The sequence below is a fragment of the Pongo abelii genome, chromosome 1, assembly GCF_028885655.2.
Source record: "Pongo abelii isolate AG06213 chromosome 1, NHGRI_mPonAbe1-v2.0_pri, whole genome shotgun sequence".
Classification (NCBI taxonomy): domain Eukaryota; kingdom Metazoa; phylum Chordata; class Mammalia; order Primates; family Hominidae; genus Pongo; species Pongo abelii.
The window spans coordinates 20,462,236-20,489,061 of record NC_071985.2 but is presented as its reverse complement, the minus strand read 5'-3'; the positions used below and the strand labels follow the sequence as shown (position 1 = coordinate 20,489,061).

At 45.4% G+C, this 26,826-nt stretch overlaps 1 long non-coding RNA gene across 1 annotated transcript; it reads right to left on the bottom strand.

The window, feature by feature from the left end:
* Window positions 1-19,936: 19,936 nt before the first annotated feature.
* On the bottom strand, window positions 19,937-22,740 carry LOC129047482 (uncharacterized). The gene is made up of 3 exons (XR_008509194.1): window positions 22,631-22,740; window positions 21,758-21,833; window positions 19,937-20,176 (listed from the first exon to the last, which is right to left on the bottom strand). It is a non-coding gene; the product is annotated as an uncharacterized LOC129047482 (long non-coding RNA).
* Between the last annotated feature and the right edge of the window lie 4,086 nt (window positions 22,741-26,826).

Sequence of the window (26,826 nt, the reverse complement as noted above, 5' to 3'; positions counted from 1 at the left end):
CTGTAGATCAGGGGTCCCCAACCCCTGGGCCGTGGAGCCGTGTCACGGCCTGTTAGGAACCAGGCTGCACAGTAGGAGGTGAGCAGAGGATGAGCGAACATTACTGCCTGAGCTCCACCTCCTGTCAGATCAGTGATTACGGCATTAGATGCTCATAGAAGCGCGAACCCTGTTGTAAACTGCACGTGAGGGACCTAGGTTGAGTGCTCCTCATGGTAATCTAACTAATGCCTGATGTTGATCTGAGGTGGAACAGTTTTATCCCAAAACCATCCCCCACCCCTGGTCTGTGGAAAAATTGTCTTCCATGAAATTGGTCCCTGGTGCCAAAAAGGCTGGGGACCACTATTGTAGATGGCTGTTAGACCTAATTGGATTATTGTATTGTTCAAGACCTCTGTTTCCTTGCTTATCTTCTGTCTGGTTGTTCTATCCATTATTGAGGTGGGATATTAAAGTCCCCAACTATTATTGTAGAACTGTCTATCTCTCCCTTCAGTCTGTCAGTTTTTGCTTTATAGGTTTTGAAAGTTTGTTATTAGGCACATAAATGTTGATAATTGTTATATATTCTTGCTGTATTGGAACTTTTATTAATATATAATGCCTGTATTGTCTCTTGTATCCTTTTGTGACATTAAGTTTGACTTAAGACTTTATTTGACTTAAATTCTATTTTAGTTACCCTATTCTCTTTGGTTACTATTTGCATGGAATATCTTTAACCTTAGACCTATTTGTGTCTTTGGATCGAAAGTGGATCTCTTATAAACAGCATATAGTTGGATCCTGTGTTTTCTATTTATTCTGCCAATTTCTGTCTTTTGATTGGAGAATTTAATCCTTTACATTTGAAGTAATTACTGAAAAGGAAGGACATACTTCTGTCATTTTGCTATTTGCTTCATAGATTTTTTGTTCTGCATTTCCTTCATTACTGTCTTTTGTGTGTAGTTGACTTTTTGTAGTGAAAGATTTTAACTCCCTTCTCATTTCCATTTGTGTATATTCTATAGCTATTTTCTTTGTTACCATGGGGATTACATTTAACATCCTAAAGTTATAACACTCTAATGTGAATTTATACCAGCTTAATTTCAACATGTGAAAACTTAGTTCCTATACAGTTCTAGCCCCACTCTTGTTCAGTTATTGATATCATAAAATTATGTCTTTATGCATTGTATGCCCCAAAACAAGTTAATAATTATTTCTTATGCATTAGTCTCTTAAATCATGTAGAAAACAAAAAGTGGAGTTACAACCCAAAAGTTACAATGATACTAGCTTTTACAATTTTCCATGTATTTACCTTTACCAGAGATCTTTACTTTTTCATGTGGTTTCAAGTTACTGTCTACCATCTTACCATTTCAACCTGAAGGATTGTCTTCACTGCAGAGCAGGTCTAGTGGCAGCAAACTAGCTCAGCTTTTGTTTTTCTGGGAATATCTTAATTTCTCCCTCATTTTTGACAGACAGTTTTGGCAGCTATAGGATACTTGGTTGACAGTTTTTTTCCCTAAACACTTTGAATATATCAACCTACTCACTGCCTTCTGGCCTCAAAGTTTTCTGATAAGAAATATACTGGTAATATTACTGGAGAAAATATGATGAAAGCTGTCTTTCTCTCAGCTTTATAGATACTAATAATGTATCTTATTGTTTGGTACATAACAGAACATTTTCTATAGTATTATGATATAAGTTGTAGCATAATTTTGAGACCAATTATTTAGAGTTTAAAGAAAAAGGAATTGAATATTTTAAGAGTAGACATTATGAGCTCTTTAAAATTCAAAAAATGTTACAGATTGACAAGCTCTCATTGAAATTAAAAGCATCATACTGGTTTTAATTTCTAAGGTAAATATCAATCACTATAACCCACATAAAAAAACCTCGAGTTTTCTTAAGAGCAAAGAGTTCTTCAGATTAAAAATTAAGAAAACTGCTATGAATTATGCCCAGCCAACATAGGTCTATGTCTTGCTTTGACCTCATGAGGAGCCATTTTTAGAGAATTCCAAACACTTATATAAGTTCTTGACTGGGCCTAGGTTTTTGATCCTTTTAGCTCAGCAAGCTGGAGTTTGATGACCTGAGGGACTTTGACCACAGTTAGCTTGTTTGCCCTTGATTTTTTTTTTCTATTTTGTTATTTTTCCTTTTCTTCTCTCCATAGTTTTTCTTATTCTTTTAAAATTTTTCTTTATTTTTAGTTGTATTTTCTTACCTTTTTCTTTGTTCTTTCTTCCTTTTTCTCATATGATGGCCTTTCCATGGGTGTGTGGAGCCTGAGAGTCATTCTCTACCTGATGACCACTGGTCCTTGCCTTTTGTGGGAGAGGACTTGGAGGAGCCTCAGGAGCCTGTCTCCCTTCACTTTACATACAGTATGAAGATCCTGAGCTCCGTAGAGCCCTATGAGATGGTGCAGGAGATGAGCCAGGTGACTCAAGCAGCTGCACATGGGAGTAGTGCAACAAGCACAATTTGCTGTGTGTACAGGGCATGCCCTGCTGAGAGAGATTTTGTAGAGAAGGAATACAGGTGTGCAAATTGTTGTGGCAGAGTTGTCTTCATGGGGTCCAATTTATGAGGGTATCTGGCACCTCCATGTCCTTCAAAAATCATGAGTCCAAAGTAAATGCTGAGCTTAAATTCTAAAGGACACCACTTGAGACTGGACTATTTCTCGAGGCACCTCTCCAACTCCTGTTCTTCTCTCTTTTTTCTTCTGTGTTTGTGGGGGAACAGAGATGATTTTCGTAAATTACTCGACTTCATTTCTTCCAAATCTTGTAATGAAATTGATGCTCCAGGAAGACGCACCATTATTCTGCTGTTTTGCATCCTTCCTGCCCAGAAATGGGGCTGTGGGTACTCCAGTTTGAAAAGCATGTAGTAGTGCAGCACTTGGAGTTAATCAGAAAAAGTAAAGAAAAAAATGACTTGAGAGAATTATCATGATCCCCATCAAGAGCAGCTAATTATTCAAAGTAGCAACTGAAGGATTTTTATAAAGGGATATTAAAAGTGGTTCTGAACAGATATGTCTGTATTTGTCAGGCTTCTCCAGAGAAACAGACCCAGTAGGCGATATGTATATATATGAAAGAACAGATTTACTATGGAAATTGGCTCACACAGTTATAGAGGCTGAGAAGTCCCACGGTATGCAAGCTGGAGAACCAGGAAAGCCAGTAGTGTAATTCAGTCCAAGTTCAAATGCCTAAGAACGAGGGGAGCTGATGGTGTAACTCTAACTGGAGGCTGAAGGCCTGAGAGGAGTTTGAGGGACAACCAGGGGCTCCAATGTCTGAATACCATAGAAGATGGACATCGCAGCTTCAGAAGAGAAAGAATTCACACTTCCTTCCCCTTCTTGTTCCATATGGACCCTCGTTGGATTGGATGATGCCTTCCCACATGGAGAGAGAGATCTTCTTTGCTCTGGCTGATTCAAATTCTGTCTCTTCTGGAAACTCTTCACAGACACATCTAGAAATAATGTTTCACCAGCTCTTTGGACATCCCTTATCCCAGTCAAGTTGACACATACAATTAAACATCACAAGCTCTGAGCCTTACTGCAGGGCAGAAATGCAGAAATTGTGTGCATTACCTTTCTACACAAACTTTCTTAACACTTTCAGAAAAACCAAGGAGAACTTTAGGTCCCATTGGCCTGTGTCAGTTGTGGCTGAGAAGTCTTCAACAGGATAATGAAGTCTTGTGAACCAGGCTGTGTTGGAGTCAGAGAATTGGTATGGGCGTGGTCACCAAAATCAGCGAAGGAGGCCCCTAATCTGTGCTGTCGGCTCTCCTGACTGCCTAAGTGCAGGAGTTGGGTCTGTAAACCACAGTGACTGAGACAGATCTCAGTTGATTTCGAGGCTTATTTTGCCAATGTTAAGGAGGCACCAGAGAAAAAGAAACATAAATCACAGTAGAATCTGTGTCCTATGCTTTTTCCAAAGAGAGTTTTGGGAACCTCTGTCTTTAAAGGGGAAAGAGCAATCAGGAGGGGAAGAAAAAGGAAAAATAAAAGGAGGGAGGGTAGGCAATGAGACAAGTGGTTACAATTCTTGTGAGGCTCTGTGAAACTACATTTTACACCTGAAAAGAAAGAAGTGGGGGAGTCAATTAAGCATCAGTCTGGCACTCAGCAAATCCACATTTTATGTAAGAGAAAGTCAGCCTGCAAAATTACAGCTGTCTTAGAACAAAAGGAAGGGAATTTTTGCATGACTCAGTTTCCAAGCTTAACTTTTCTCTTTGGCATAGTGAGTTTGGGGTCCCGAGATTTTATTTTCCTTTCACAGGCCTTTCCACTGTGGTGTTTTCTTCTATTTTTTGTTTGTTTGTTTTTGCTTTTTGTTTGGTTGGTTTTTGGTTTTTTTTGGGGGGGTGGGGTGGGGTGCGGGACAGATTCTCATTATGTCCCCCAGGCTAGAGTACAATGGTACGATATCAGCTTACTGAAACCTCTGCCTCCCAGGTTCAAGCAATTCTCCTGCCTCAGCCTCCTGAGTAGCTGAGATTACAGGCACATGCCACTACACCTGGCTGATTTTTGTATTTTTAGTAGAGATGAGGTTTCACCATGTTGGCCAATCTGGTCTTGAACTCCTGACCTCGTGATCCACCCACATCAGCCTCCCAAAGTGCTGGAATTACAGGTGTGAGCCACCACGCCCAACCTTTTCTTCTGTTTTTGCAGTGGTATGGAGCAGTCCCTCTAAGAGGGCTGACCCAGGTATGAGTCATTCAGTCAGCCTGAGGGTCCAAGGGCTGCTCCATGGTGAGCCAGACATCCAGAAGGGTCCAGAGGGAGAATCTATGGCAAGAGACAGCAGTCTAGAAGGATGGAAGTGGTGGCAGAAAAGTTGGCTTTTAAAAGGCAAGTTTTAGGTGCCCAGGTACTAGGTATTTTTATTCTAGGCTGATTTTCTCTTATGTGAAATGTAGATTTGCTGAGTGCCAGTGAATTTATAATTTTAGAAACCCATCAGGGAGTTTCTAGATGAGTTTCTAAGAAGTCTAAGAAATGGCCAGGAAGGCCCTTAGCCACCTCGTGGAAACTGGGAGAGAAGAAATGTGTGCAGAGAGAAGAGGGATTTTTGATGCAGAGAAAAAGAACAGGTGTGTCCCGGCTGCTGGCTCTGAGTAACCCATCTAATCTCACTGTACAGAATGTACTTGCACTTTACACTAACAATGAGTGCCATTCAGCGTGCCATTTATGATGTTCACACTGGCCTTCCTTGGTGTGGTCCCTGAAGCCCTGCAGAGCAGGGACTGTGTGGTCTGAACCAAATAGGGGCCCCTGGGAATAGGGTAGCGTGTTCTAATACCTGAGCTGGTAGTAGAGTCAGAGCAAGAACAAAAGCCCCAGCGAGCAATTTGGGTTCAACCCCTGTCACCTTAGTTCACCTGCCTACATTGTGAAGGTCACGGTAATAGCTTGACTGCATTCTCGCCATGGTTCTGGGTCAATAAATCAGTCAGTAAGCACTGGGTGAGTAAGTAGTGCAGAGCGAAGTCTGAGCTTGGTGCCACAAGTGGATAAAAAAGAAATAGATGACTCAACCTCTGCTTATAGAGAGGCTCTGATCTAGCTGAGATAGCACAGAAATATTTGGAGAATGACTCTCGTGCAGAACTGAAGGTGCAGAGTGACTCTGACTCTGAAACGTTGCTGCACAGCAGGGTCCAAGAAAGGAGAGGGCAGTGCCAGCTGGGTCTGCCAGGAAGGCTTTCTGGAGAAAAATATTGGCCAGGGTCTGGGAGAATCAGCAAATATGCCTGAGGGTAGAAAATCAGTGTTCCAGGACAGGGACCCTGTGCAGCCCTGGGGTGGGCTGGGTGGGACCGAGCCAGCAGTGCCTGCAGGGACGATGGGCACCAGAGCACAGCTCTCAGCCTATGTGTCCCGGAGCTCTGGGCGCTCCCAGGTGTCCTCACTGCACCGTGGTAGCTCCCATCTCATGGAGCCATCTGTCCTAGCACAACAGCTCCAATCACCGCTATTAGGACAGATCCAAGGGGCAGGCTGGGAGGGTGTTAGGTTCAAGAAGGAGCACTATGTAGAAGCAAGAAAAGAGATGAAAGTTTTGCTCCTGTCTGCATCTGGCCAGAGAGCAGACTTTGATTTGCAACACCGTGTGGTTTCTTCAGGTTACGAAAGGAAAGAGGGGGTGGGCGGAAGGCTCTCCTCTCCAGTGCAGCATTTTCAGTTTTGTCTTTTACTTTCAAAGAAAGCTGTCTTTCTGACACTGCATTCTGCCCTTTCTGACCCAGGTCCTATATTTGAAGGCTTCACATAGACTATATAATCCAAGTTATCACTCTGTGGAGAAAGTGGCTCTGAGAATGAGAGAGACAAAGGGTGTGCTTGTGGGAATGGGATGTAACGTCAGAGCAGGTTCAACCTTACAGCTGTGCAGTCCAGTTAGTCAAATATTAATGAGTCAATTTAATTAAAGATTAGGTCCTCTGTTGCACTAGCCATCCTGCAAAGTCACATGTGGTGAGTGTTTTCATACTGGATAGCACCACAGAAAGTTCTGTTGGGCATCATTGCTACTTGGACCAAGGGGTCAGCTGCTTTCTGGGTGGGAGAACTGAGGCACAGTGAACTATGGCTTGGACTCCAAACTTAGTGCTCTGATCAGTGTGTTGTCCAAAGCTTCTAGCAGACAAGGATTCAGACCACGCAATTCAGGAGCAACAAGGTGGCTGGAGTGAACAACAAGTTTCTCTTGACTTTAGAAGAAAAAGATCTCTAAATCCTGGAGATGATTACATGCTTTTCCTGAGGGCTGAGGAAAGAGGAGAAGCAGTTGGTTTGTTTTCAATTAGCCACCCTCCCCCTTTTTCTAAGAAGACGAGAGTCACTGCCAGGTCACAGGGCTCGGAGCCAGGGTCAGCAGAGGGGCTGGTCGGAGCACCTGAGCCAAGTGGGCTGAGACTCTGATCCTCATGAGTGTCACCTGCCACCAAATGCTCTCTCCTGGGCCCTGCCATTTGGTTTGTTATGTCTGCACTGAGCTGACCCTTCCATCTCCCAAAGCACCCAATGTTCACCGCCCCTCTTTGGTATGTGTGCCCCCTCCACCCAACACACACCCTCCAGCGCAGGGCGGGATGGGGGCCGCCTGCAGCTGGGCCCTGAACTTCAAAGTTGGGAGAATCTGAGTCACTCATCCCAGCAAGGTGGGCTTCCAAGAAACCCCACTCCCACACTACCCCTGTCTTCCCATAGGTTGTCCCTGGGTCCTGTTAGAATCTCAGAGAGACACAGGACTACAAGTTATCCAAATTCTGGAATAGCCAGAACAAGTGAGTGAAACACACCTTTGCCTGCCTGTGAAGGGCCAGCTTCTGCCCGGGCACCAGAGACACAAACATAAATAGGATCCTTCCTGCTCCCAATGACCTCATTTACTAAGGAAGGAGAGAGACAGGAACTCACTGTTTAAGGGCTATGTTTATTCATTCCTCTATCCAGCAAATTCTTCAGGACTCCAGCTGTGTGCCCAGCATTATGCAAGAGCTGGGACTTTAATTTTCAGTAAGACCTGCTTTTTCCTTTAAAGAGTTTGCATCTAAGAAGGAAGCAGGCAGCACTGGAGCAATTACCCCACAGTGCCGCGATCCTGGTGAGCATAGGAGCTACAGGAAACTCGAGGAGAGCATCCAACCCAGTTTGGGAGGCTCAGGTGTGCAGGAGACACAATGGAGGCTCGAAGGGGGTCGAATCTGCCTGGGGAGGGTGCAAGGAAAACTTCTGAGAAAGGCGGTGTGGGGGCAGCTGGAGCTGAATCTTGGAGTATGAAGAGGGAACAGCACACCTAAGGCAAGGAACACAACCTGGAACGGAGTTTGGGTGGATGCGGAGGTAGAGGGTTGGGCTTGGAGGGATGGGAAGGTGTGATTGTGATGGGCCTAGTGTGCTTTGCTGAGGATTTTAATTTGATTTGGGAGACACTGAGAGGTGGAAAGCATGAGAGTAACTCAATCAGATCATTCTGATTCTTCCATGTGGAAGGCAGCCCTGTAAGGCAGGGGAGGGTCTGGCTGAGAGAGACAGGCAGGAAACTGCGGCAGGAACCCAGGTGAGAGGGGCTGCGCGAGGATTTGAGGAGGCATGGACAGAACGTTCTCCAGGAGCCTGCCCTCTGCGCTGAGCGACTGACTGTATCCGGTGTGTGTATTGGGGGTGGGGTGTGTCTAAGGTGATGCTGGGATTCTTACACTGCAGCTGTTGTATCACCAGCAGCAAGGATGATGGCGCGGGAGACCATCATGACTCAAGGTCATTGCGAGGAGGCACAAACACATGGAGAAAGTAGCTCATCTTTGAGAGCACCATGTGCTGCAGTATCATTCAGTAGGACCTTTTTTTTTTCCAAGACAGGATCTCTCTGTCACCCAGGCTGGAACACAGTGGTACCATCGTAGCTCACTGCAGCCTCAAACCCCTGGGCTCAAGCATTACTGCTACTTCCAGCCTCCTAAGTAGCTAGGACTGTGTCAGCCAGGCTGTGCTTGAACAGTGAGATTCAGGCATGGGCCACAACACCCAGCTAATTTTTAAATTGTTTTGTAAAGATAGGGCCTTGCTGTGTTGGCTTAGGCTCAATATAACCTTTCTATGGGACATTTATTTGTTTAGTAAACTTTCTCTGCCTCTCTCTCTCTGGTTTTGCTTTGAACCCCAGAGGCCTAAGATTGAGTTGCTGATCTTTCTGTTTTTGGCCCGATCACACTCCTGAAAAGACTCTTTTAACTCTCATTTCCTGCTCCAGCCCCCTCCTCCCATAGGCAGCTTGCTGCAACCTGCTGTGGCTGATCCACTGGGTGGGCCCAAGCAATGGCTGCATTTCTAGTAGGGGGAGTTCTCCTTGCCACAGGAGATCACATACACGCTCCCCAGGCTGAGCTCAGGAATGCAAACTCAGGTCAGCCTAACAGGGTGAGGCTGTCCCACAGGAAGCAACATTTAGAAAAGAGTCAGGCCAGACTGGATTCCAACCCTGCCGGGTGCAGATGGCTGGTCAGCAATGCCCCACAGCTGTCTTGGCCTCCCATGTGGACTGCTGAGGCTTCACATTTCCCCTTAGTAACACAGCTGGGGCATTGCAAGGGGGTGGGGTGGGGGAGCTGAACTGCAGAGGACTCACCTTCTGTGGGAGAATATGGAAGGGAGGGGAGATAAAACCGCAGCTGACTATATTCTAACCACAGTCCAGATGTTTAAATCCTTATTGACAACTTAAAAACAAACCAGGGGTGGGCCAGGCACGGTGGCTCACGCCTGTAATCCCAGCACTTTGGGAGGCCGCGGCAGGCAGATCACGAGGTCAGGAGATCGAGACTATCCTGGCTAACACGGTGAAACCTCTTCTCTACTAAAAATACAAAAAATTAGCCAGGTGTGGTGGTGGGCACCTGTAGTCCCAGCTACTCGGGAGGCTGAGGCAGGAGAATGGTGTGAACCCGGGAGGCGGAGCTTGCAGTGAGCCGAGATAGCGCCACTGCACTCCAGCCTGGGCGACAGAACGAGACAATGTCTCAAAAACAAAACAAAACAAAACAAAACAAAAACAAAAAAAAAAAACGGGGTTTAGATTTTGGGATAAAATTAACCAAACTCCTAAATGTTCCGTAGAGGTGGTAAAGTGGTGGAGGATAGTTTTGAAACCTACAATTGCTTTTTGGTTTATGTGTCTGATTGAATGTTTTTTCTTGATAAAACTTAACTGAGTACTTAGTATATGCCAGGCACTGTGTTAAGAATGTGACCTCACTTTGGGAGGCTGAGGTGGGAGGATCGCTTGAGCCCAGGAGTTCAAGACTAGCCTGGGCTACATAGCGAGACCCCATTACTACAAAAAAATTTAAAAAATTAGCCAGGCATGGTGGCACATGCCTGTAGTCATAGCTACTTGGGAGGCTGAGGAGAGAGGATTGCTTGAGCTTGGGAAGTCGAGGTTGAAGTGAGCCGTGATTGCACCACTGCACTCCAGCCTGGGTTTAGGTTTTTATCAGATTGAGAGACTGAGCTAAGAGAGTAATGATACTTATTTCCTGCCTGCTTTACTGGGTTGTAGGGGGAGGTGATGATAGTAGGAAACAGTGCCTGGGCCTTCTCAAATATTTCCTAGAGATGGGATAAGAGCCACGTATCCTGAGCAAATCCAGGCAGGCTCTGTGTTGGTGCTACAGATGCAGGGACAGGTCAAGTATTGCAGGGATGGCAGGGGCAGAGGGTGGTGGCCCCTGAGGTGGCCTGTAGGGGTGACATCCCTGAGTGGAGCAGGCTGATGTGCCAGCACCCCCATTAAAAGGCCACTTTTAGGGCAGGTGCTAGGGAGGCTGCTGGAGGAAGAAATGGCTGGGGGCTAAGGAAGGAGGGCACAGAGTGGAGTTGCTGGCAGAAGCCCACAAAGGGTTTTGCTCAGCTTCTCCGCCAGATGCATTTATTTTCAGAGATGGCCTACTAGAGGCTTCTCTTTTCTATACGCATCCTCTCGAGACACAGACTAAAGCCACAATGCTCACCTCTGCTGTAGGGGAGTTTGCAGGGAAGGCCTAGAAAGGGTCAGCTAGAGGCAACCTCTTTTCATTCTATCCTGATAATCACTTGCAAATTCCAACAGGCAATTAGAAAAAGCACCAAGATTGCAAGAGTGCTAATTTTCCAGCATTTCCTTGGTAAAAGCTCCCTGTGATTTTATGGGGAAGGGGCGGGACAAGCAGTGGCTGCACGGATCCCACCCAGCCGCTGCACCAGGCTGTGCCAGGAGCCAGAGGGAAGCACTGTATGCAAGTAAAACGCACTCCTGTTTCAAAATGTTTTCCAGTGAGCTGTCCTGGGATCTCTGGTGTGAATGCACCCTAAGCACGAGCTCCCTTACCCTTCTGACCCTGCTTCCTGCCTCTGCTTATCACCTGCCCTGGGTTCAGAGTTTGAGATGCCCAGGCTCTGTGACTCTTCACTTCCAACGGCTCCCTGCAGCCCGTGCCGGCCACCACTTTAGCCCTGGTGAATGCTAAAGTGAATGAAAAGGAGATGGGACTCCAATTTTGTAGTAAAAACCACTTACTCTCTTATTCATGTGCACCCTCTCTAACCCAAACTATTTTCGATGACGTACTTCACCAAGATGTGTGTGTTGGGGGGGGTGGGTAGAACAGGAGAGGATGAAGAGTAGAGGAGAGCAGGACTCTTCCTCCTCCACAGAAGGAAACCTGTGAAAACATGTGGGACCCCAGGCTACCGCTCAGTAGAGTCCTCAAGGTGTTTATATTTGTCCAGCGCTGGACTCATGACAGATTATTTTGCCGGCAGGGTCTTAACAACATTTTGTAGGTGGTCTTGTAAAGGAAAGCAAATATTTAAGGCTTTTCTCCTTCCCTCTCCCTAATTGTTTATGTGGGGAGAGAGGTACCAGTTGCTCCTGATAAGAGCAGGCCACAGCCCCATGCAGCTGGGCAGCGCACGCCTCCGAGTGAGCAGCTCTGGCCTGCTGTGGTGAGCACTGCGTTGACTTCACTGCCCCCTGGGAGGAGGCCCCCAGTTAAGTGGGGAAAATACATCTGAAAATGTTGAAGTGGATTGCTTCCACTGTTGGGGCATTTGGGGGAAACATCTTTGAAATCGGTATAGCCCGGATGTCTTTATATGCACATGCTTAGCAAATCAGGATTTAACAGATGGCATGAATATATATACTTTGCATATCTAAAGATGCTTATATGATTAAATGTAAGTGATTTTGAATACGTGTACCATACGCGTCTTGCAAAAGAAAAGCTGACCAATTATATGGTCCACGTTATGTTTTACATATGTGGCCATCGTTATAAATTATGTCTATCAAGCACTTACAGGGAGTTGAATTAGTTACTGTACAAAGCACACAGCCCTCTTTAGGAATTTATGATCCCGGGAAAACAGTGTTGCCTGCAAGGGAATTAAAGACTGTATCATCTGTAATAACATTGGAGATTCATATATGGTTTTACAAGGTACAAAGTACTCTCAAAACATATCGTATGATCTTCACAAAGGCCTGAGAAGGTTAAGTGTCTAGGGAAAGGTCATGCAGTTATTCAGAGCTAGGCGGGTTCATTACCAAGTTTTGGTCAGTTCTCTCCTGCCCCCAGTGCTGATATCTGCAGGCCCAGTCCAGCCCTGGGACTGGGCGGGTGTGAGGGGCCTTGACTGGGAATCTGGATGCAGAGGCCATGCTGTGTTTATGTGATAGGCTCACTGTGATTTCTGTGGTGTGGAGAGTGGTGAGCGTGGGGTCGGGTGTTCAAGAGAGCTGCAGCGCGGATGGGCAAGGCTATGCGGCAGCCATAGGGGGCTACCTTGAAGCCAAGTCTCCTTGGGGGCTGGGGCCAGGGATTTGCAATAGCCAGAGTCCCCCCAAGGATGTGATTTCTGCAGGGAAATCACTGCTTGGATGACTCGTTGTCTGGACTTGTGCCCACCAGGTGGTGGAGAACATGCCAGAGGGCTGGGTGGACAGTGTCAGCAGAGAGACTAGAGAAAGCAGCTGGTGCTGAGCAGGTGCAATGGGCCGGGCTCAATGCCAGGAAGCTGACACCACTTCACCTCCCCTTCTTTCATCAAACCTTTTAGCACCCTCTTCCACAGGTGAGGACAGAGAGCTCAGACAGGCTGAAAATGTGTTCGAGCTTACATGATCTGGTAAGTCAGAGCCAGACTCCGAGCCACCGGCTTCCTCTGAAGCCCGAGTTCCTACCCATTCTGCTGGCTGTCTCCCAAGTACTGTGGGCACATGAGGCCAGAGATCTCAGAATTCAGTTGCACTGGAATCCCCTGGAGGGCTGGCTGAAATGCAGGTTGCCTGCTCCCACTGAGTTGCTTACTCCCTAGGGTCCAGTGGGCCTGAGAATCTGCATTTCTAACTAGTGTTCAGGTGCTGCTGCTGCTGCTGCTGGTGGTGGATATCCACTTTAGGGACCACTGCTTGAGGCTGGGAGACTGGCTTGGGCAGGGGACACTGAGGTCTCGTTCTGATTCCCCTGGAACCTGATTGAGCTCCCTTGAGCCTGCTGGTTAATTCCCATTCTGGCTGTTCATGTCTCGAGGTGCATGGGGTGGGGAGAGGCCTCTTTTCAGAAGTGCGTGTTGCCCAGCCACAGGAGCTATGTCTTTTTGTTTATTTGTTTGTTTTTGAGACAGGGTCTCACTCTGTCTCCCAGACTGGAATGCAGTGGCACAATTACGTCTCATTGGATCCTCAACTTCCAGAGCTCAAGCCATCCCCCCACCTCATCCTCTCAAGTAGCTGGGACTATAGGCGCAAGCCACCATGCCCAGCTAATTTTTAAATTTTTTATAGAGAGGAGGACTCACTTTGTTGCTCAGGCTGGTCTAGAACTCCTGGGCTCAAGTGATCCTCCCACCTCGGCCTCCTGAAGTAATGGGACTACAGGTGTGAGCCACTCTGCCCGGCCAGGAACTATGACCTAAGGTTCCCCTTGTTAACCTGTGCCAGGCACACAGTGACTGCTCAGTGAATAGTTAGCATCTCGCTGGCTTGCCTAACACCCTCGGAGGCCTCAGACCCCTCAGTCATGAACCCCTGCTGCCGTCCTGTATGGATGCTGCCCTTGTTGTGGGGCCAGGATGTCTCCATTCTTGTCTACAGAGCTCCACTGTTTAGGACACAAGTCTCTTTCTGGGGTTTTAGAACTCCATCTATATTCAATAAAATTCACATGATCATTCAGCTAGGACTGCCCCCCGGGCCTGCCTCCTTGCTGAGTTCTGGGCCTCATTTCTCCCAGTGGGAGCAGGGCTCGGTCAGCATCAGCAGCAGTTCCTGAGTGAGGGAATCACAAGCTTTGCTGCTCTGCAGGGTGTAGCCTCACTCCATGGGTCTGGAGCAGGGCACAAGTGCCAGTCCCAGGTTTCCGTGCCCAGGAAGACACTTTCTACTACATAACTCTGTGGGTGAATTTGGAGGAGAAAAGCATGTTTTTAAAATTCCTGCCAAAGCAGATAGACATTTTATAGATTAGAAGTAAAATTTGCATGATTTTTTTAAGATAGGAATTTAGATGTGAAGGAAATGTGCTTTTGAATGGGGCCAGTCTCCTTGGGGTAACACCATCACTCTTCTGAGCCTGTAGGGTCATTTCTGTGGAAAAGTTTGAAAGTCAATGACGAAGAATAAGCAAAGCAATGAAGCTGCAAGCAGTGACCATCTTACTATCTTGATATTGAGACTTTATGTAAATATCAGCTGCAGATTTTATGGAAGAGAAAGAAGTTGACAGGGAGCAAAAGCTGTGTGTGATGGATAGTGGTCCTGGAGCTACTGTGTGGGAAGACAATGGATCTGTCCTGGACAATTGCTGTCACTAGCCTGCAGCCATCAACATCAAGAAGTCAACACTTGTTCACAGAATCAGTATTCGTGAGGGTCTGCGTTGCCAAAGGAGGTCACAATGATCACTCTATCCCAACTGCCCTTTTTGTGGCATCACTTTTCCAGTTGGTCTGTGACTTGCTTTGGCCAATAAGTTACAGCAGAAATTCTCCCTTAAGTTATAGCTTCTATTCTCTCTCTGTCTTGGGAGCCAGCTGCCTTGTTTAGAAGCTCAGACCAAGTTGCTTGTTGGTGAGGTCGCGCAGACAAAGGTCAGAGTGCAGGAGGCTTAAGGCACTGGGCGAGAGCCAGCATCATGCCTAGACGACCGCCTGTGGCCAGCTCAGGGCCAGCTCAGTCACCCAACGATCCCTGTGGAGCAGAGATGGATCATTCTGCAGAGCTTTGCCCAAATTCCTGAGCCTCAGAATCAACAGAAAGAACACAGTGGTGTTTTAAACCACTACGCTTTGGGATGGTTTGTTACGCAGCAATAGACAGCTGGCACAGGCCATTGGCACAACCACTTTGTTGTGTATTGTATAGCACAGTGGTACATTTTGTTGGGTATTGTATAGGCCCAGTGGTACATTTAAAAATGCTTATTATCTTCCTTAAGGTAATAGGTGAAGAGTCTTTAATGAGAATAATCTAGTAAATAAGTTGATTAAAAATAATAATGTCAAAACTGGGTGTGGTGGTTCATGCCTGTAATTCCAGCACTTTGGGAGGCCTAGGAAAGAGGTTTTCTTGAGCCCAGGAGTTTGAGACAAGTCTGGGCAACTGAAACCCCATCTCTACCAAAAAAAATTAAAAGATTAGCTGGTCATCGTGGCATGCACATGTAGTCCCAGCGACACGGGAGGCTGAGGTGGGAGGATTTCTTGAACCCAGGAGTTTGAGGTTGCAAGTGAGCTATGATCCTGTCACTGCATTCCAGTCTGGGTGACAGAGCAAGACTTTGTCTCTAAAATAATAATAATAGTAATAATGCCACTATTAGCCAGAATATTAGCCTTATTATTATTAGCCTTATTGGTCAATTAAGGCTACTTTGAAGATAATTCCGCTTAATAAAAGATACCATACAATAACCATAAGACAACGGCAGATGGGTGAGTCTTGAAGCCTGGGTGCTTTAGGAGCAACTGGAGGAAAATGCTACATGAGAAGACACTGCAGGAGAAACTCTGACAGTTCTTGCATCCTGGGATAAAGGAGGGAGGCTTTCGTTAGAGCTGACCACACATGGGATACATTTGAACATTTTCTCTTTCCCTTTCAGTGAAGCAGAGCCTGCAGCACCTGGCCAGTGCATGTGGATCATTTCTGTTTAATGTTTTGTTTACCTCACTGCTGGTTTTCCTGGGAACACTAGCGTGTGTTTTAAATTACCTCTCTTTCCCCTTTAGACCAGAATTAGCCTCTTTTCCCTCCAAGTGCAAGATTCTGTGTGCCAGTGTCTCAGGGAAAAACTCTCAAACTGTTTTTCCTCTGCTGTCACACCACAACCATCAGCACAGAAGTCTTCTGTGCCCAAATGCAGGGGGCTTGTTTTCCACCAACAAGCAGTGGACAGACACCAGCTGGGTGTCCTCCAATTCAATTCTGACACTATCTGGAGATAGCATCAAGTTCCCCAGGTTGAGGGCTGAGTCCCCAAGACTGCCCCTGACACTGCCAGGCACCAGTCATGAGATTCTGGAATTTTTGACAGAGCAGCTTCAAGTTGGGGCTCCCACAGCCGCCTCTTTCGGTTCAGTTAATTTGCTGGAGCAGCTCACAGGACTCAGGGAAAATGCTGACAGGTTTATTATAAGGGATATTATGTAGGACACAGATGATGAGATGCATAGGCTAAGATATGGGGAAAGGGACACACAGCTTCCATGCCCTCTCTGGGAACCTCTGGAAGCTTGTCTGAACCCCGTCCTCTTAGATTTTTTATGGAGGCTTCGTTACACAGGCATGATTAAACCGTGTAGAAACGTGGCTGGACCAAAAGCACATGATCGAAATCCAGTGAAGCCTGTCTGTTCAGACTTTTCTTATCTCTCTGTGCAGGATTCCTTCCTTCCTCTAGGGTATGGGGCAGGACCCTCTCTGCAATAAGGGTTTTTGACCCACCGTCAGATTCGAGCCTTGCCTTGGGCAGGTGAAAGGACAGGAGGAGGTCAGAGAGAGAGAGATTCTGTTTCGTGAGGCCTGCACCTGAGGACTAAAGCACCCCAACACTGTAACGAAAGACTGTGACAAGGGCTATGGGGGTTATGGCCAGGAACTGTTGATAAGATATATATAATCATAATCATAATATCACACCCGGGGTGCATCTCATGTTCCCATTTAGCAGCTTCTTTCTTTTTCCTTTCTTTTTTATCCCCTTTTCTTTTCTTTCTTTCTTTTTTTTTTTTTTTTTTTTTTGAAACAGGGTCTCACTCTGTTGCCCAGGCTGGAGTGCAGTGGCACAGTCTCAGCTCACTGCAACCTCCGCCTCCCAGGTTCAAGCAATTCTCAGGCCTCAGCTACCTGAGTAGCTGGGATTACAGACATGATCCACCACACCCAGCAGCGGCTTCTTTCTTGACGAACTGTTTCTACTATTTTTCTTTCTTTCTTTCTTTCTTTTTTTTTGAAGCGGAGTCTCACTCTGTCACCCAGGCTGGAGTACAGTGGCACGTAGGCTCACTGAAGCCTCTGCCTCCCGGGTTCAAGTAATTCTCCTGCCTCAGTCTCCCAAGTAGCTGGGATTATAAGCAGGCACCATCAAACTCAGCTCTAATTTTTTGTATTTTTAATAGAGATGGGGTTTCGCCATGTTGGCCAGGTTGGTTTTGAACTACTGACCTCAAGTGATCCACCCACCATGGCCTCCCAAAGTTCTGGGATTACAGGTGTGAACCACCACAGCTGGCCTGTTTCTACTATTTTTCTTTTTCTTTTTGTATATAACTCACTATTATTTTTAAAATGGTATCAATATAAGTAACCCTTGGGAAAGGAGCAGGGTACGATTCCTCCCTCTAACTGAGCAGCAGTTGCTGGAAGAGTTTATGCTCACACCTCCTCTTGTCTTGCTCGGCTCTCTGCTCTGCAGAGCAATGCAGACTCTGACTGGACTCTTAGAAACAGCGAGTTTAGTCTGACTGCTCACGTCCCACCTTGCAGAGCTCCAGCTGCCGGGGTGTCCTGGCTGTGTTCCTCCTATTTAACCAAGCTTAGCCTGATAGTGGCATCCCAGCGAGGCAGGGTGGCTGTTCCTTCACTCCTCCTGCTCCTAGTGACATTATGGCTCAAATGAATCTTTAATTTGCTTTTCATTCTCCATTCCCCTCCATCTTTCTCTCCTGCTCTTTCCTCTGACCTCCCAAGATAGCCATTTTTTCCTAATTCTTCACACTTCTTTTAACCTATAGGTATTTGTGGAGCACCTGCAATGGGTGAGGTGCTATGTTTGGCCTTGGGGACACAGAGGTGACCTAGATCTGCTCCCAGCCCCAGGGAATGTGCCATCTAGTGAGGGCAAATAAACCAACAGAAAAGAAATATTCAAATGAATAAAATAATTGCAAAAGGTGGTAAGTGTCATGAAGGAAATAAACAAGGAGCAAGCTGTGTCATTTTAACCGAGGCCTGAGGTAGCTAATGAACTGGTCACTGAAGGAGGGCTGGGATGGGTCAGAGGAAGCCACGAGGCATAGTCTGGACATTTTTGGCTTTCATCCTTTGTCTGTGCACATTGCTGACTGTCTTCTGCTCCCTAATTCAGGCTTGGCCAGACTTGTCCATATCGTAAATCTTAGATCCTCATAGCAAACTGGTGGGCCACAAGGCTGTCCTGTAAAATCTGATCACTTGAAGCTGGTCCCAGGAGACTCCCATGGATTAAAATTTATTTTCTTGAAATATTTTTTATTGCTATACTTTTTTTTAACAAAAGAAATACATTTGTGTAGCAGGCTGGGCATGATGGCTCATGCCTGTAATCCCGGCACTTTGGGAAGCCAAGGTGGGTGGATCACTTGAGGTCAAGAGTTTGAGACCAGCCTGGCCAACATGGCGAGATCCCCTCTCTATTAAAAATACAAAAATTAGCCAGGCATGGTGGCGCATGCCTGCAATCCCAGCTACTCAGGAGGCTGAGGCAGGAGAATTGCTTGGACCCAGCACATGGAGGTTGCAGTGAGCCAAGATCGCATAATTGCACTCCAGCCTGGGTGATGGAGTGAGACTCTGTCTAACAAAAAACAAACAAACAAACAAACAAACAACAAAAAAAAACCATTTGTGTAGAAAAAATATAGCAAAAGGAAGACATCAAAATATCTATAATCCTACCACTCTGATATAATTATTTTTACACCTCTGGTTATCTTCTTCCAGAACTTTTCTTATGCATGCATATGTGTGCATAAATAAAATGGACAAAACTGTGTGTCTATTCACTTAATAATGTATCTTCGTCATCTTTCCATTACCTGCCACATAGTTTGTTCACAGCAATATCACTTTTTGTACCCTAGTTTTAATTGATCTTACTGCTAGACATTTGGGTTATTTGCTATTCAAAACAACATTTTAATTAAATGTCTCTGTAGCTGAACCTTTGTGCACACTTCTAATATTGATTATTGAGTCAAAGCAGTTGCCCACAGTTATGAATTTGAACATGGTTCTTGGCTAATTCTTTAAAAACACATGAGCTCTCCACAACCTCCACTGCTATCTGGGGCAGACAGGGACACTTGCAGGGACACGGGCTGTGTCCTCCCCGCATGTGTGAGATGGCTATGTGTCCACTCATCATTTCTGCAGTTGGATTGCAGACAATAATGAGTTTTTTTTCCTAGATCAAGGCATCTGGACCAAAAGAGAAGAAAATATTTCAGGGACTAAGCATTAACGGCCACAGCGCATTAACTGAGCATAACGGTTCATTTGGAGAGAAAAAAACTGAAGGAAACCTGGGTGGTCAGAAAACTCTAAAGCCACCATATTTGTGGTTTTATTTTTTAAACTCTCCCTCTCCAAAATCCCAAAGCATTTTACCTCTGCTGAGTCTATTTTAATGGAGAGGAAAAGTGAGAAGTCTAAACTTTCTCCTAATTGATTTTTGGCTGCTGTGTCTATGAGAGACATGAAAACACTTTCTTTGCAGATTTATTTCTTTTTATATTAGGGCAAAGTGGGGTCTATTTATTTCTGTTTCCTTGGTGGTTTGATAATTATGATCAGTGGGAGTATTGTGAGTGGAGGGTAGGTGAGTATGTTACAGAAATCATTAGCCATCGTTAGCTACATAACCATCCCCAATAATCTGGTATATTGTGGCCTAAAGAGAAAGACGAACTCCAAACACCAAAGAAAAGAATGCCACTCAAAGGTCAAATGGCCCAGGTGAGCCTGGAATGGAAAGAGCCGTCGTTTATGTCGCTAGTCTACTAAAGCTCCCCAGGATTGGGAATTCATATAATGAAGGGAGGAATGAAACAGTCCAACATAAAAACAACATTGCTGGGAAGTCCTTTTAATTCAAGCTAGGCCATTGTAGCAGGTTGTCAGAGACCCTCAAGGTCACACAACTGTACTTGAACTGAGAACTTGTTTTCACTAACTGGGGGGTGCACGTGAGCGACTCAGCTTGCTCCGACTCTCTCTTGGGCCAGGTCTGCACTGGAGCTGGTAGGCGGATCAGGAGAAAGACATTTCTCAACAGCTGCCTCTCTCAGCCTCCCTCCTCCTCCTTGTTATTCCTAGAAATGACAACAAATGTTGCCTGTTTTGCAAAAGGGCTGCCCAGCTGCTTAATTTGCAAATAAGAAAGGACAAGTGGATTCTTTCTCATTTTGGAACTGGAAAAGGGGAAAGCAGGAGTTTAGTATTCTCAACAGGAGACCAGACCCTGTGGAGGCCACCCTAGGAATGGCCAGGCTCCACGGTGCCTGATGGGCCTTCTGATTCTTTATTGCTCAGTAACAAACCATCTAAAACGTAGTGGCTTAAGAACACAACATTCGCGTGAACCCAGGAGGTGGAGCTTGCAGTGAGCCGAGATCGTGCCACTGCACTCCAGCCTGGGAGACAGAGCAAGACTCCGTCTCAAAAAAAAAAAAAAAAAAAAAAAGAAAAAAGAAAAAGAACATAACATTCAGTTTGCTTGCAAATCTACAATTTGGGCAGAGTTCAGCGAGGACAGCTTGTCTCTGCTCCATGGATAGAGGCTGAGGGTGACTAGTCCTGTGCTGCAGTCATCTCTGGGATCACCCGTTCAATATGACTGGGTTGTTGCTGGGGGATCCCACTTGGGCCATTAACTAGAACAATTATAGGGGCCCCTCCCTGTGGCTGCTGGGCTACTTCACATCATGATGGCTGGATTCCAGGACAGAGGAAACAGTAGCCACCAGCTTCTTCAGGAAGCATCCCCTTCTGCTGTACTCAAGTGGCCAAGGAGCCTCAGAGAGCTAGGACTCAGGAGGGTCACACATAGACGCCCCCCCACTCTCAGTGGAAGGGCTGTAAGAGATACCACGCCTTGTTTTATGGTAGTCACAGTGGTTTATCTTTCAGTTGTAGAATCACAGCATTTACTTCTTAGAAGTCATTGAGGCCATTTACAATGAACCTCCACACTTTGCAGGAACCTTGTCTGCAGCACGCTAGCATAAGTGAGTTGTGGTCTGCCCTGGACTGGGAGATTGTGTGATCATCACAGAGCCATCCTACAGCAAGGAGGACCCGGAGGCATCAGGTGCATAACAAGAACATGAAGAACATGAGAAAGGCCCTTCCTTTAAGCCCTTGAGCCCCTGGCTAGGTCCCTGGCAGGACTACTGGGATCAGCCTCCACCTTTTCTGTGTCTTTCAGAATGGTTCAGATGCAGAGGTGGAGCTGTTAGAAGTGTAGTCCCCCAGAACCCGTGGACCATGAGAGCCAGAAGAGCTGGTCTTTGCACATGAGCCAGTAGTCCATCTAAGTGGTACTGACTTAGGAGTTTACTCAACTCTTTCAACTTACGCCGTCATTATCAATAAAACCATCATCTTCATCTTCATTACACTTGACAGTGTCTCTGCACTTCTTAGCACCTACCACTTGACACTTTTGTTTCCTGTGTATGCCCACATAGGTGCGTATGTGACTCTGAAATCTGCCCTCCTAGAGGAAGCTTCATGAAAGTAAGTAAGTTTCATGAGGACCAAGTCTTTGAATGCTTTCCTCATTACTGTTACCCTGGTGCCTGGAACAGTGACTGCACTCTGTAGGTATCTAATAAAAATAAATAGTTTTAAGGGAATAAATGAATGATCACCATCACCATTGTCATACTCACCTTGTAGCGACTTTTTATTTATCCCAACCAAATGTCTGTCTCTTGAATCTTATACTTTCTCTTAATCCTTGTTTTTCTGCGAAAAAGACAGAAATTGCTAAAATGCTTGATAAGCAGTTGGGGGGTCTGCTTTCTTTTTTATTTGCTAATCAAACAAGTTATGGGACCTTTCCTTGGTTTTGGCTTTGATTGGAAGAATTGTTGAATTAGCTGTTCCCTCTAAGTTTACTTTTAGTTCCAAAATATTAACATATAAACCATAGATAAATGCAGCTTCAGCTACCTATGCCAAAAATTTCCTGCACAAATTCTGATGACTTCATGAGTTTGTGTTAGTTATAAGAGGTCTAAGAATGAGGAAAACAGTGTCATTTGGTAGGCCTTCAGTTTAGAATCACAACATAGCAGGGATGTGACTTTCTTAAAACCAATATCCTAGCATTGTGCTTCACCTTCAAATGTATCCATCACTAAGCTTAAATGATGAGGAAAATGGAAGAAAAGAGAAATTCTATTTCTTATGAATTTATTTTTATTTTTATTTTGTGAGACAGAGTTTTGCTCTGTCCCCCAGGCTGGAGTGCAGTGACACGATCTCAGTTCACTGCAACCTCCACCTTCTGAGTTCAAGCAATTCTCCTGCCTCAGTCTCCCGAGTAGCTGGGATTGCAGGCACCTGCCTAATTTTTGTGTTTTTAGTAGAGACAGGGTTTCACCATGTAGGCCAGGCTGGTCTTGACCTCCTGACTCAAGTGATCCACCTGCCTTGGCCTTCCAATGTGCTGGGATTACAGGTGTGAGCCACCGCACCCAGCCTTATTTCGTATGAATGTAGCACTTAGGAAAGGAAGAAATCCAGCCTGGGACTCTTACCTCTTTGGCTTCTCTGGGTTCTCATCAATCACCAAAAATGGTCAACTCTGTCTCAGATGCCTCCTGCCTTCCCTTTCTTGTCCAAGCATCTATCACACAGCACCACACCTGAAAGGTGATACAGTCTCTAGTCCCTTTGCTGCTGGAGGAAAACTGAAGACCTACCAAATAATATAGGCTCTTAGGAGGCCTGGAAGCTGTGGCTGGTCAGTCTTATGCTCCTCTCAAGGCCCTGTTCAGTTTGCCTGCTTCCTGAAGCTGACCCTTATTCCCAGGCATGGTGACATCACATCCACCCAGTCCCTTTAGCTCTGATTTTCCACAGTGGTTTTTTTTTTTTTTGCATCTAAGTCCATTATCTTTTATTCTTAGTCATTTTCTTATACTCTTGACTAGTATCTCTCCATCTAGGATTCAAGCTGCAGGTTTAAGAGGAATAAAAAAAATAGCAAAAGGAATTATCAACAGAGTAAACAGACAACTTACAGAATAAGACAAAATATTTGCGAACCATTCATCTGGCAAAGGCCTAATTTCCAGAACCTATAAGGAACTCAAACAAATTTACAAAAAAAAAAAAGACAAATAACCTCATGAAAAAGTAGGCAAAGGACATGAACGGAACTTTTCAAAAGAAGACATACATATGGAAAAAAACTCAATACCACTGGTCACTAGAAAAATGCAAATCAAAACCACAATGAGATACCATCTCACACCAGTCAGAATGGCTATTATTAAAACATCAAAAAATAAAAGATGCTGGCAAGGTTGCGGAGAAAAGGGAACACTTATACACTGTTGGTGGGAGTGTAAATTAGTTCAACCATGGTGAAAACCAGCGTGGGAATTCCTCAAAGAGCTAAGAACAGAACTACCATTTAACCCAGCAATCCCATTCCTGGGCATATACCCAAAGGAAGAGAAATGATTCTACCATGAAGACACATGCATGTGAATGTTCATTGCAGCACTTTTCAAAATAGCAAAGACATGGAATCAACCTAAATGCCCATCAATGACAGACTGGATAAAGAAAATGTGGTACACATACACATGGAAAACTATGCAGCCATAAAAAAGAATGAGATCATGTCTCTTGTGGGAACATGGATGGAGCTGGAGGCCATTATCCTTAGCAAAGCAATACAGGAACAGAAAACCAAAGACCTCATGTTCTCCCTTATAAGTGGAATCTACCTGAGGGTGGAGAGTGGGAGGAGGGAGAGGATCAGAAAAAAAGACTATTGGGTACTAGTCTTAGTGCCTGGGTGATGAAATAATCTGTACAACAAACCTCTGTGACATGAGTTGACCTTTATAACAAACCTGCACATGTACTCATGAACCTAAAATATAAGTTTAAAAATTGTTTTTAATAAAGCCTCTTTAATACCCACAATATTCAACACTTGCTTCTGGTCACCAAATGTGCATGGTTTTTCCCACACCAAGCAAGTCTCCAATTCTCTGTGGCCTCCAGCTGGGTATCCTACCATTCAATTCAATGCTGACGCTGTCTGTACGTAGAATTAATGCAGACCCCACAGGTTATGGGCTCAGTTCCACAAGGCTGCCCACCCCCATTAATCCAGACACCAGCCACAAGTCCAGTTGACAGCTGGGCTTCTGACCAACCAGCTATAATTTGAAAGTTCCCCTCACCTCCTTCCCAGGTTCAATAATTTGCTAGCACAGCTCATAGAAAACAATTTACTTACTAAATCACAAGTTTATTATAAGACTACAACTCAGGAATGGCTAGATAGATGAGCTGCATAGGGCAAGGTATGGGGGAGGGGTGTGGTGCTTTCATGCCTCCTCCCGGGTGTGCTACCTTCCCGGTGTGTGGATGTGTTTACCACCTGGAAGCTCTGTGAACCTCATTCTTTTGGGTCTTTAGGGAAATTTTACTATGCAGGCATAATTGATTGCATCATTGGCCATGGTGATTAGCTCAATCTCCAGCCCCTCTCTCCTCCCCAAAAGGTAGGGGTGGGGATGAAATTCCATCCCTCTAAGTACATGGCTGGGTCTTCTGGCAACTGATTCCCCATCCTTTGGGCTTTTCAAAAATCATCTCATGAACAGAAACAGTGTGATTGGAAGGGACTTGTTATGAATAACAAAAGGTGTTCCTTTCACCTTTATTGCTCTTACCTCGTAGGAAATTCCAAAAGTTTTAGAAGCTCTACACCAGGAACTGGGATGAAGACCAAATATATTTCTCATTATAAGTCACAATATCACCAGGCATTTTAAAATGTATTGTATTAGTAGGGAATATGAGGTAGAGTAAGTCCAATAGGTTATGAGATGATCACCATTGGATGGAGAGTTTACTACTCACAGTTTCAAGAGGAAGGATCATGCCATGAATGGGGTAGGGGCACTGAGCAGGATTGGTCAGGAGGCAGAAGGAGCGAGGGATAAACAAGGGCAAGAATCCTTAGTGTGGTTTCCATGGGAAGTAATGGGTGATGCAGTGTAACTAGGCTTAAGAATGACTAGTTAGAATAATTTCAGTGGACTCTGGGGCATAGGGGCTGTCCCTAATTGTCTGATACCTGGCTCCAAGGTGATTAAGACAGGTGGATATGATCCAGTGTCCCCAATAAAGAAGGCAGTGTGGGTGTGCGCTCTGGATTGGTTGGTTTGTTATGAAAGGTGTGCTCACAGACAAGTTGTTTATTATCCCTAAGAACTGAGTAATCTGACAGGGGCAGTCCCTCCATGGTCAGCAAGACCTCAGGTATCACAGCATCAGAATACAGAAAATAAGACATGGGTAATACAGCTGGTGACTAGGAAACACATTTTATGTTTTTATCTCTAGTGTTTGGTCTTAGCAGTCTACATAAATATTATGGAATAATTCAAAGTCAGTGTTTCTCAAAATGGGGCCTACAGAGCATTTATATCAAACTCATTTGATGAGCTTGTTAAACACGTATATCCCTGGGCCCCTGCCATAGACATGACATCTCAGCATCTCTGGAGATGCTGGGTCCTGGAAATCAGTATATTGGCAAGTTCCCTGTGTGAAACCTGTGTCCACTCTGCCTTGAGAACTACTGTAGTGTCTTACCGATCTCTTCTCCATGCTGGCCCATCAGTCGGCTCTGAGTTCAGAGGAAAGCTTAGTTAAACTCCCAAGAACTTGAGCAACTTTCCCAAAGGGAAAGCACCAGTCTCTCATCTCCACACCCCAGCTCAGTCGGAGAGAATTACTTCTGGAACTGTCAGGGGCTTCATAGAGCACTGAGACAGAAACAACTTTCCTGTCCCAATTAAGTCAGGTGGAGGAGTGGGTGATGGGGAAAGAGAACTCTACTCTGGGCTGCACTTGGAGCTGTAGAAAACCAAGATATGAAAATAACTTAATGATAAGTTATGCCCTAACAGCTACTCATTGGGCTCCAAAAGGCCAATAAGCTTTTTTATTTTTATTTTTTTGTTCAATTATGTTTGGAGAAATGTTATTTGAGAGAAATATCAGTTAGAACCTATAGTCCCAAAAGCAGAGCTCTGGTGACCCACTTGGGCTTTGTCAAAAGCTGGGGGCAAGGTAAGCAGCCAGTCAGGGAAGTTAGGGCTGAAGGGCAGCAGGGGTCATAGGGGGTCCACACAAACTGCTATGACCTGGGTATATATCTGAGGCCAATAAGCAGTCCAGATAGGAGCACTGGAGTAAGGAATTGGGTACCTGGAGTAATTTCCTTGGAAGAGTTTGTTCTATTTGTTTTGGCAATCTTTTCAAGGCTGAATTGCCTACCTCCAAGGTTGAACTTACTATTATCTCCTTTAAAGGTTCAGAAGGGACTTCGATGGAGGAATTCTGTGGTTTGAGCTCTGTTCTTTTCTGCACAATTCTCTCGCCCTCCTGAAGCTTCTGTGAGTTACCCACTAACCTTTGATAAGTCCTTGTAACTTGATTAGCTCCAGTGGGTTCTGCTGTCTGCGACAAAGAACCCAGCCTGCTACCCATCCAATGAGCTGGCTACTGGGATTATTAAGCAGACTCCAAACTGTGTGAGACCCATCCACGTGCCTCTTTCATCATGACTTTGAACACAGCTCCTGCTGTCTCCATGCCTTGATTTTTCCCCTTCACTGCCCTCAAGGAGGGACCTACTCTAGTTTTAGAGTCCTACCCAGTGCTCTGGACTGGAAGTTGCTAAGAAAGTTCAAAGTTT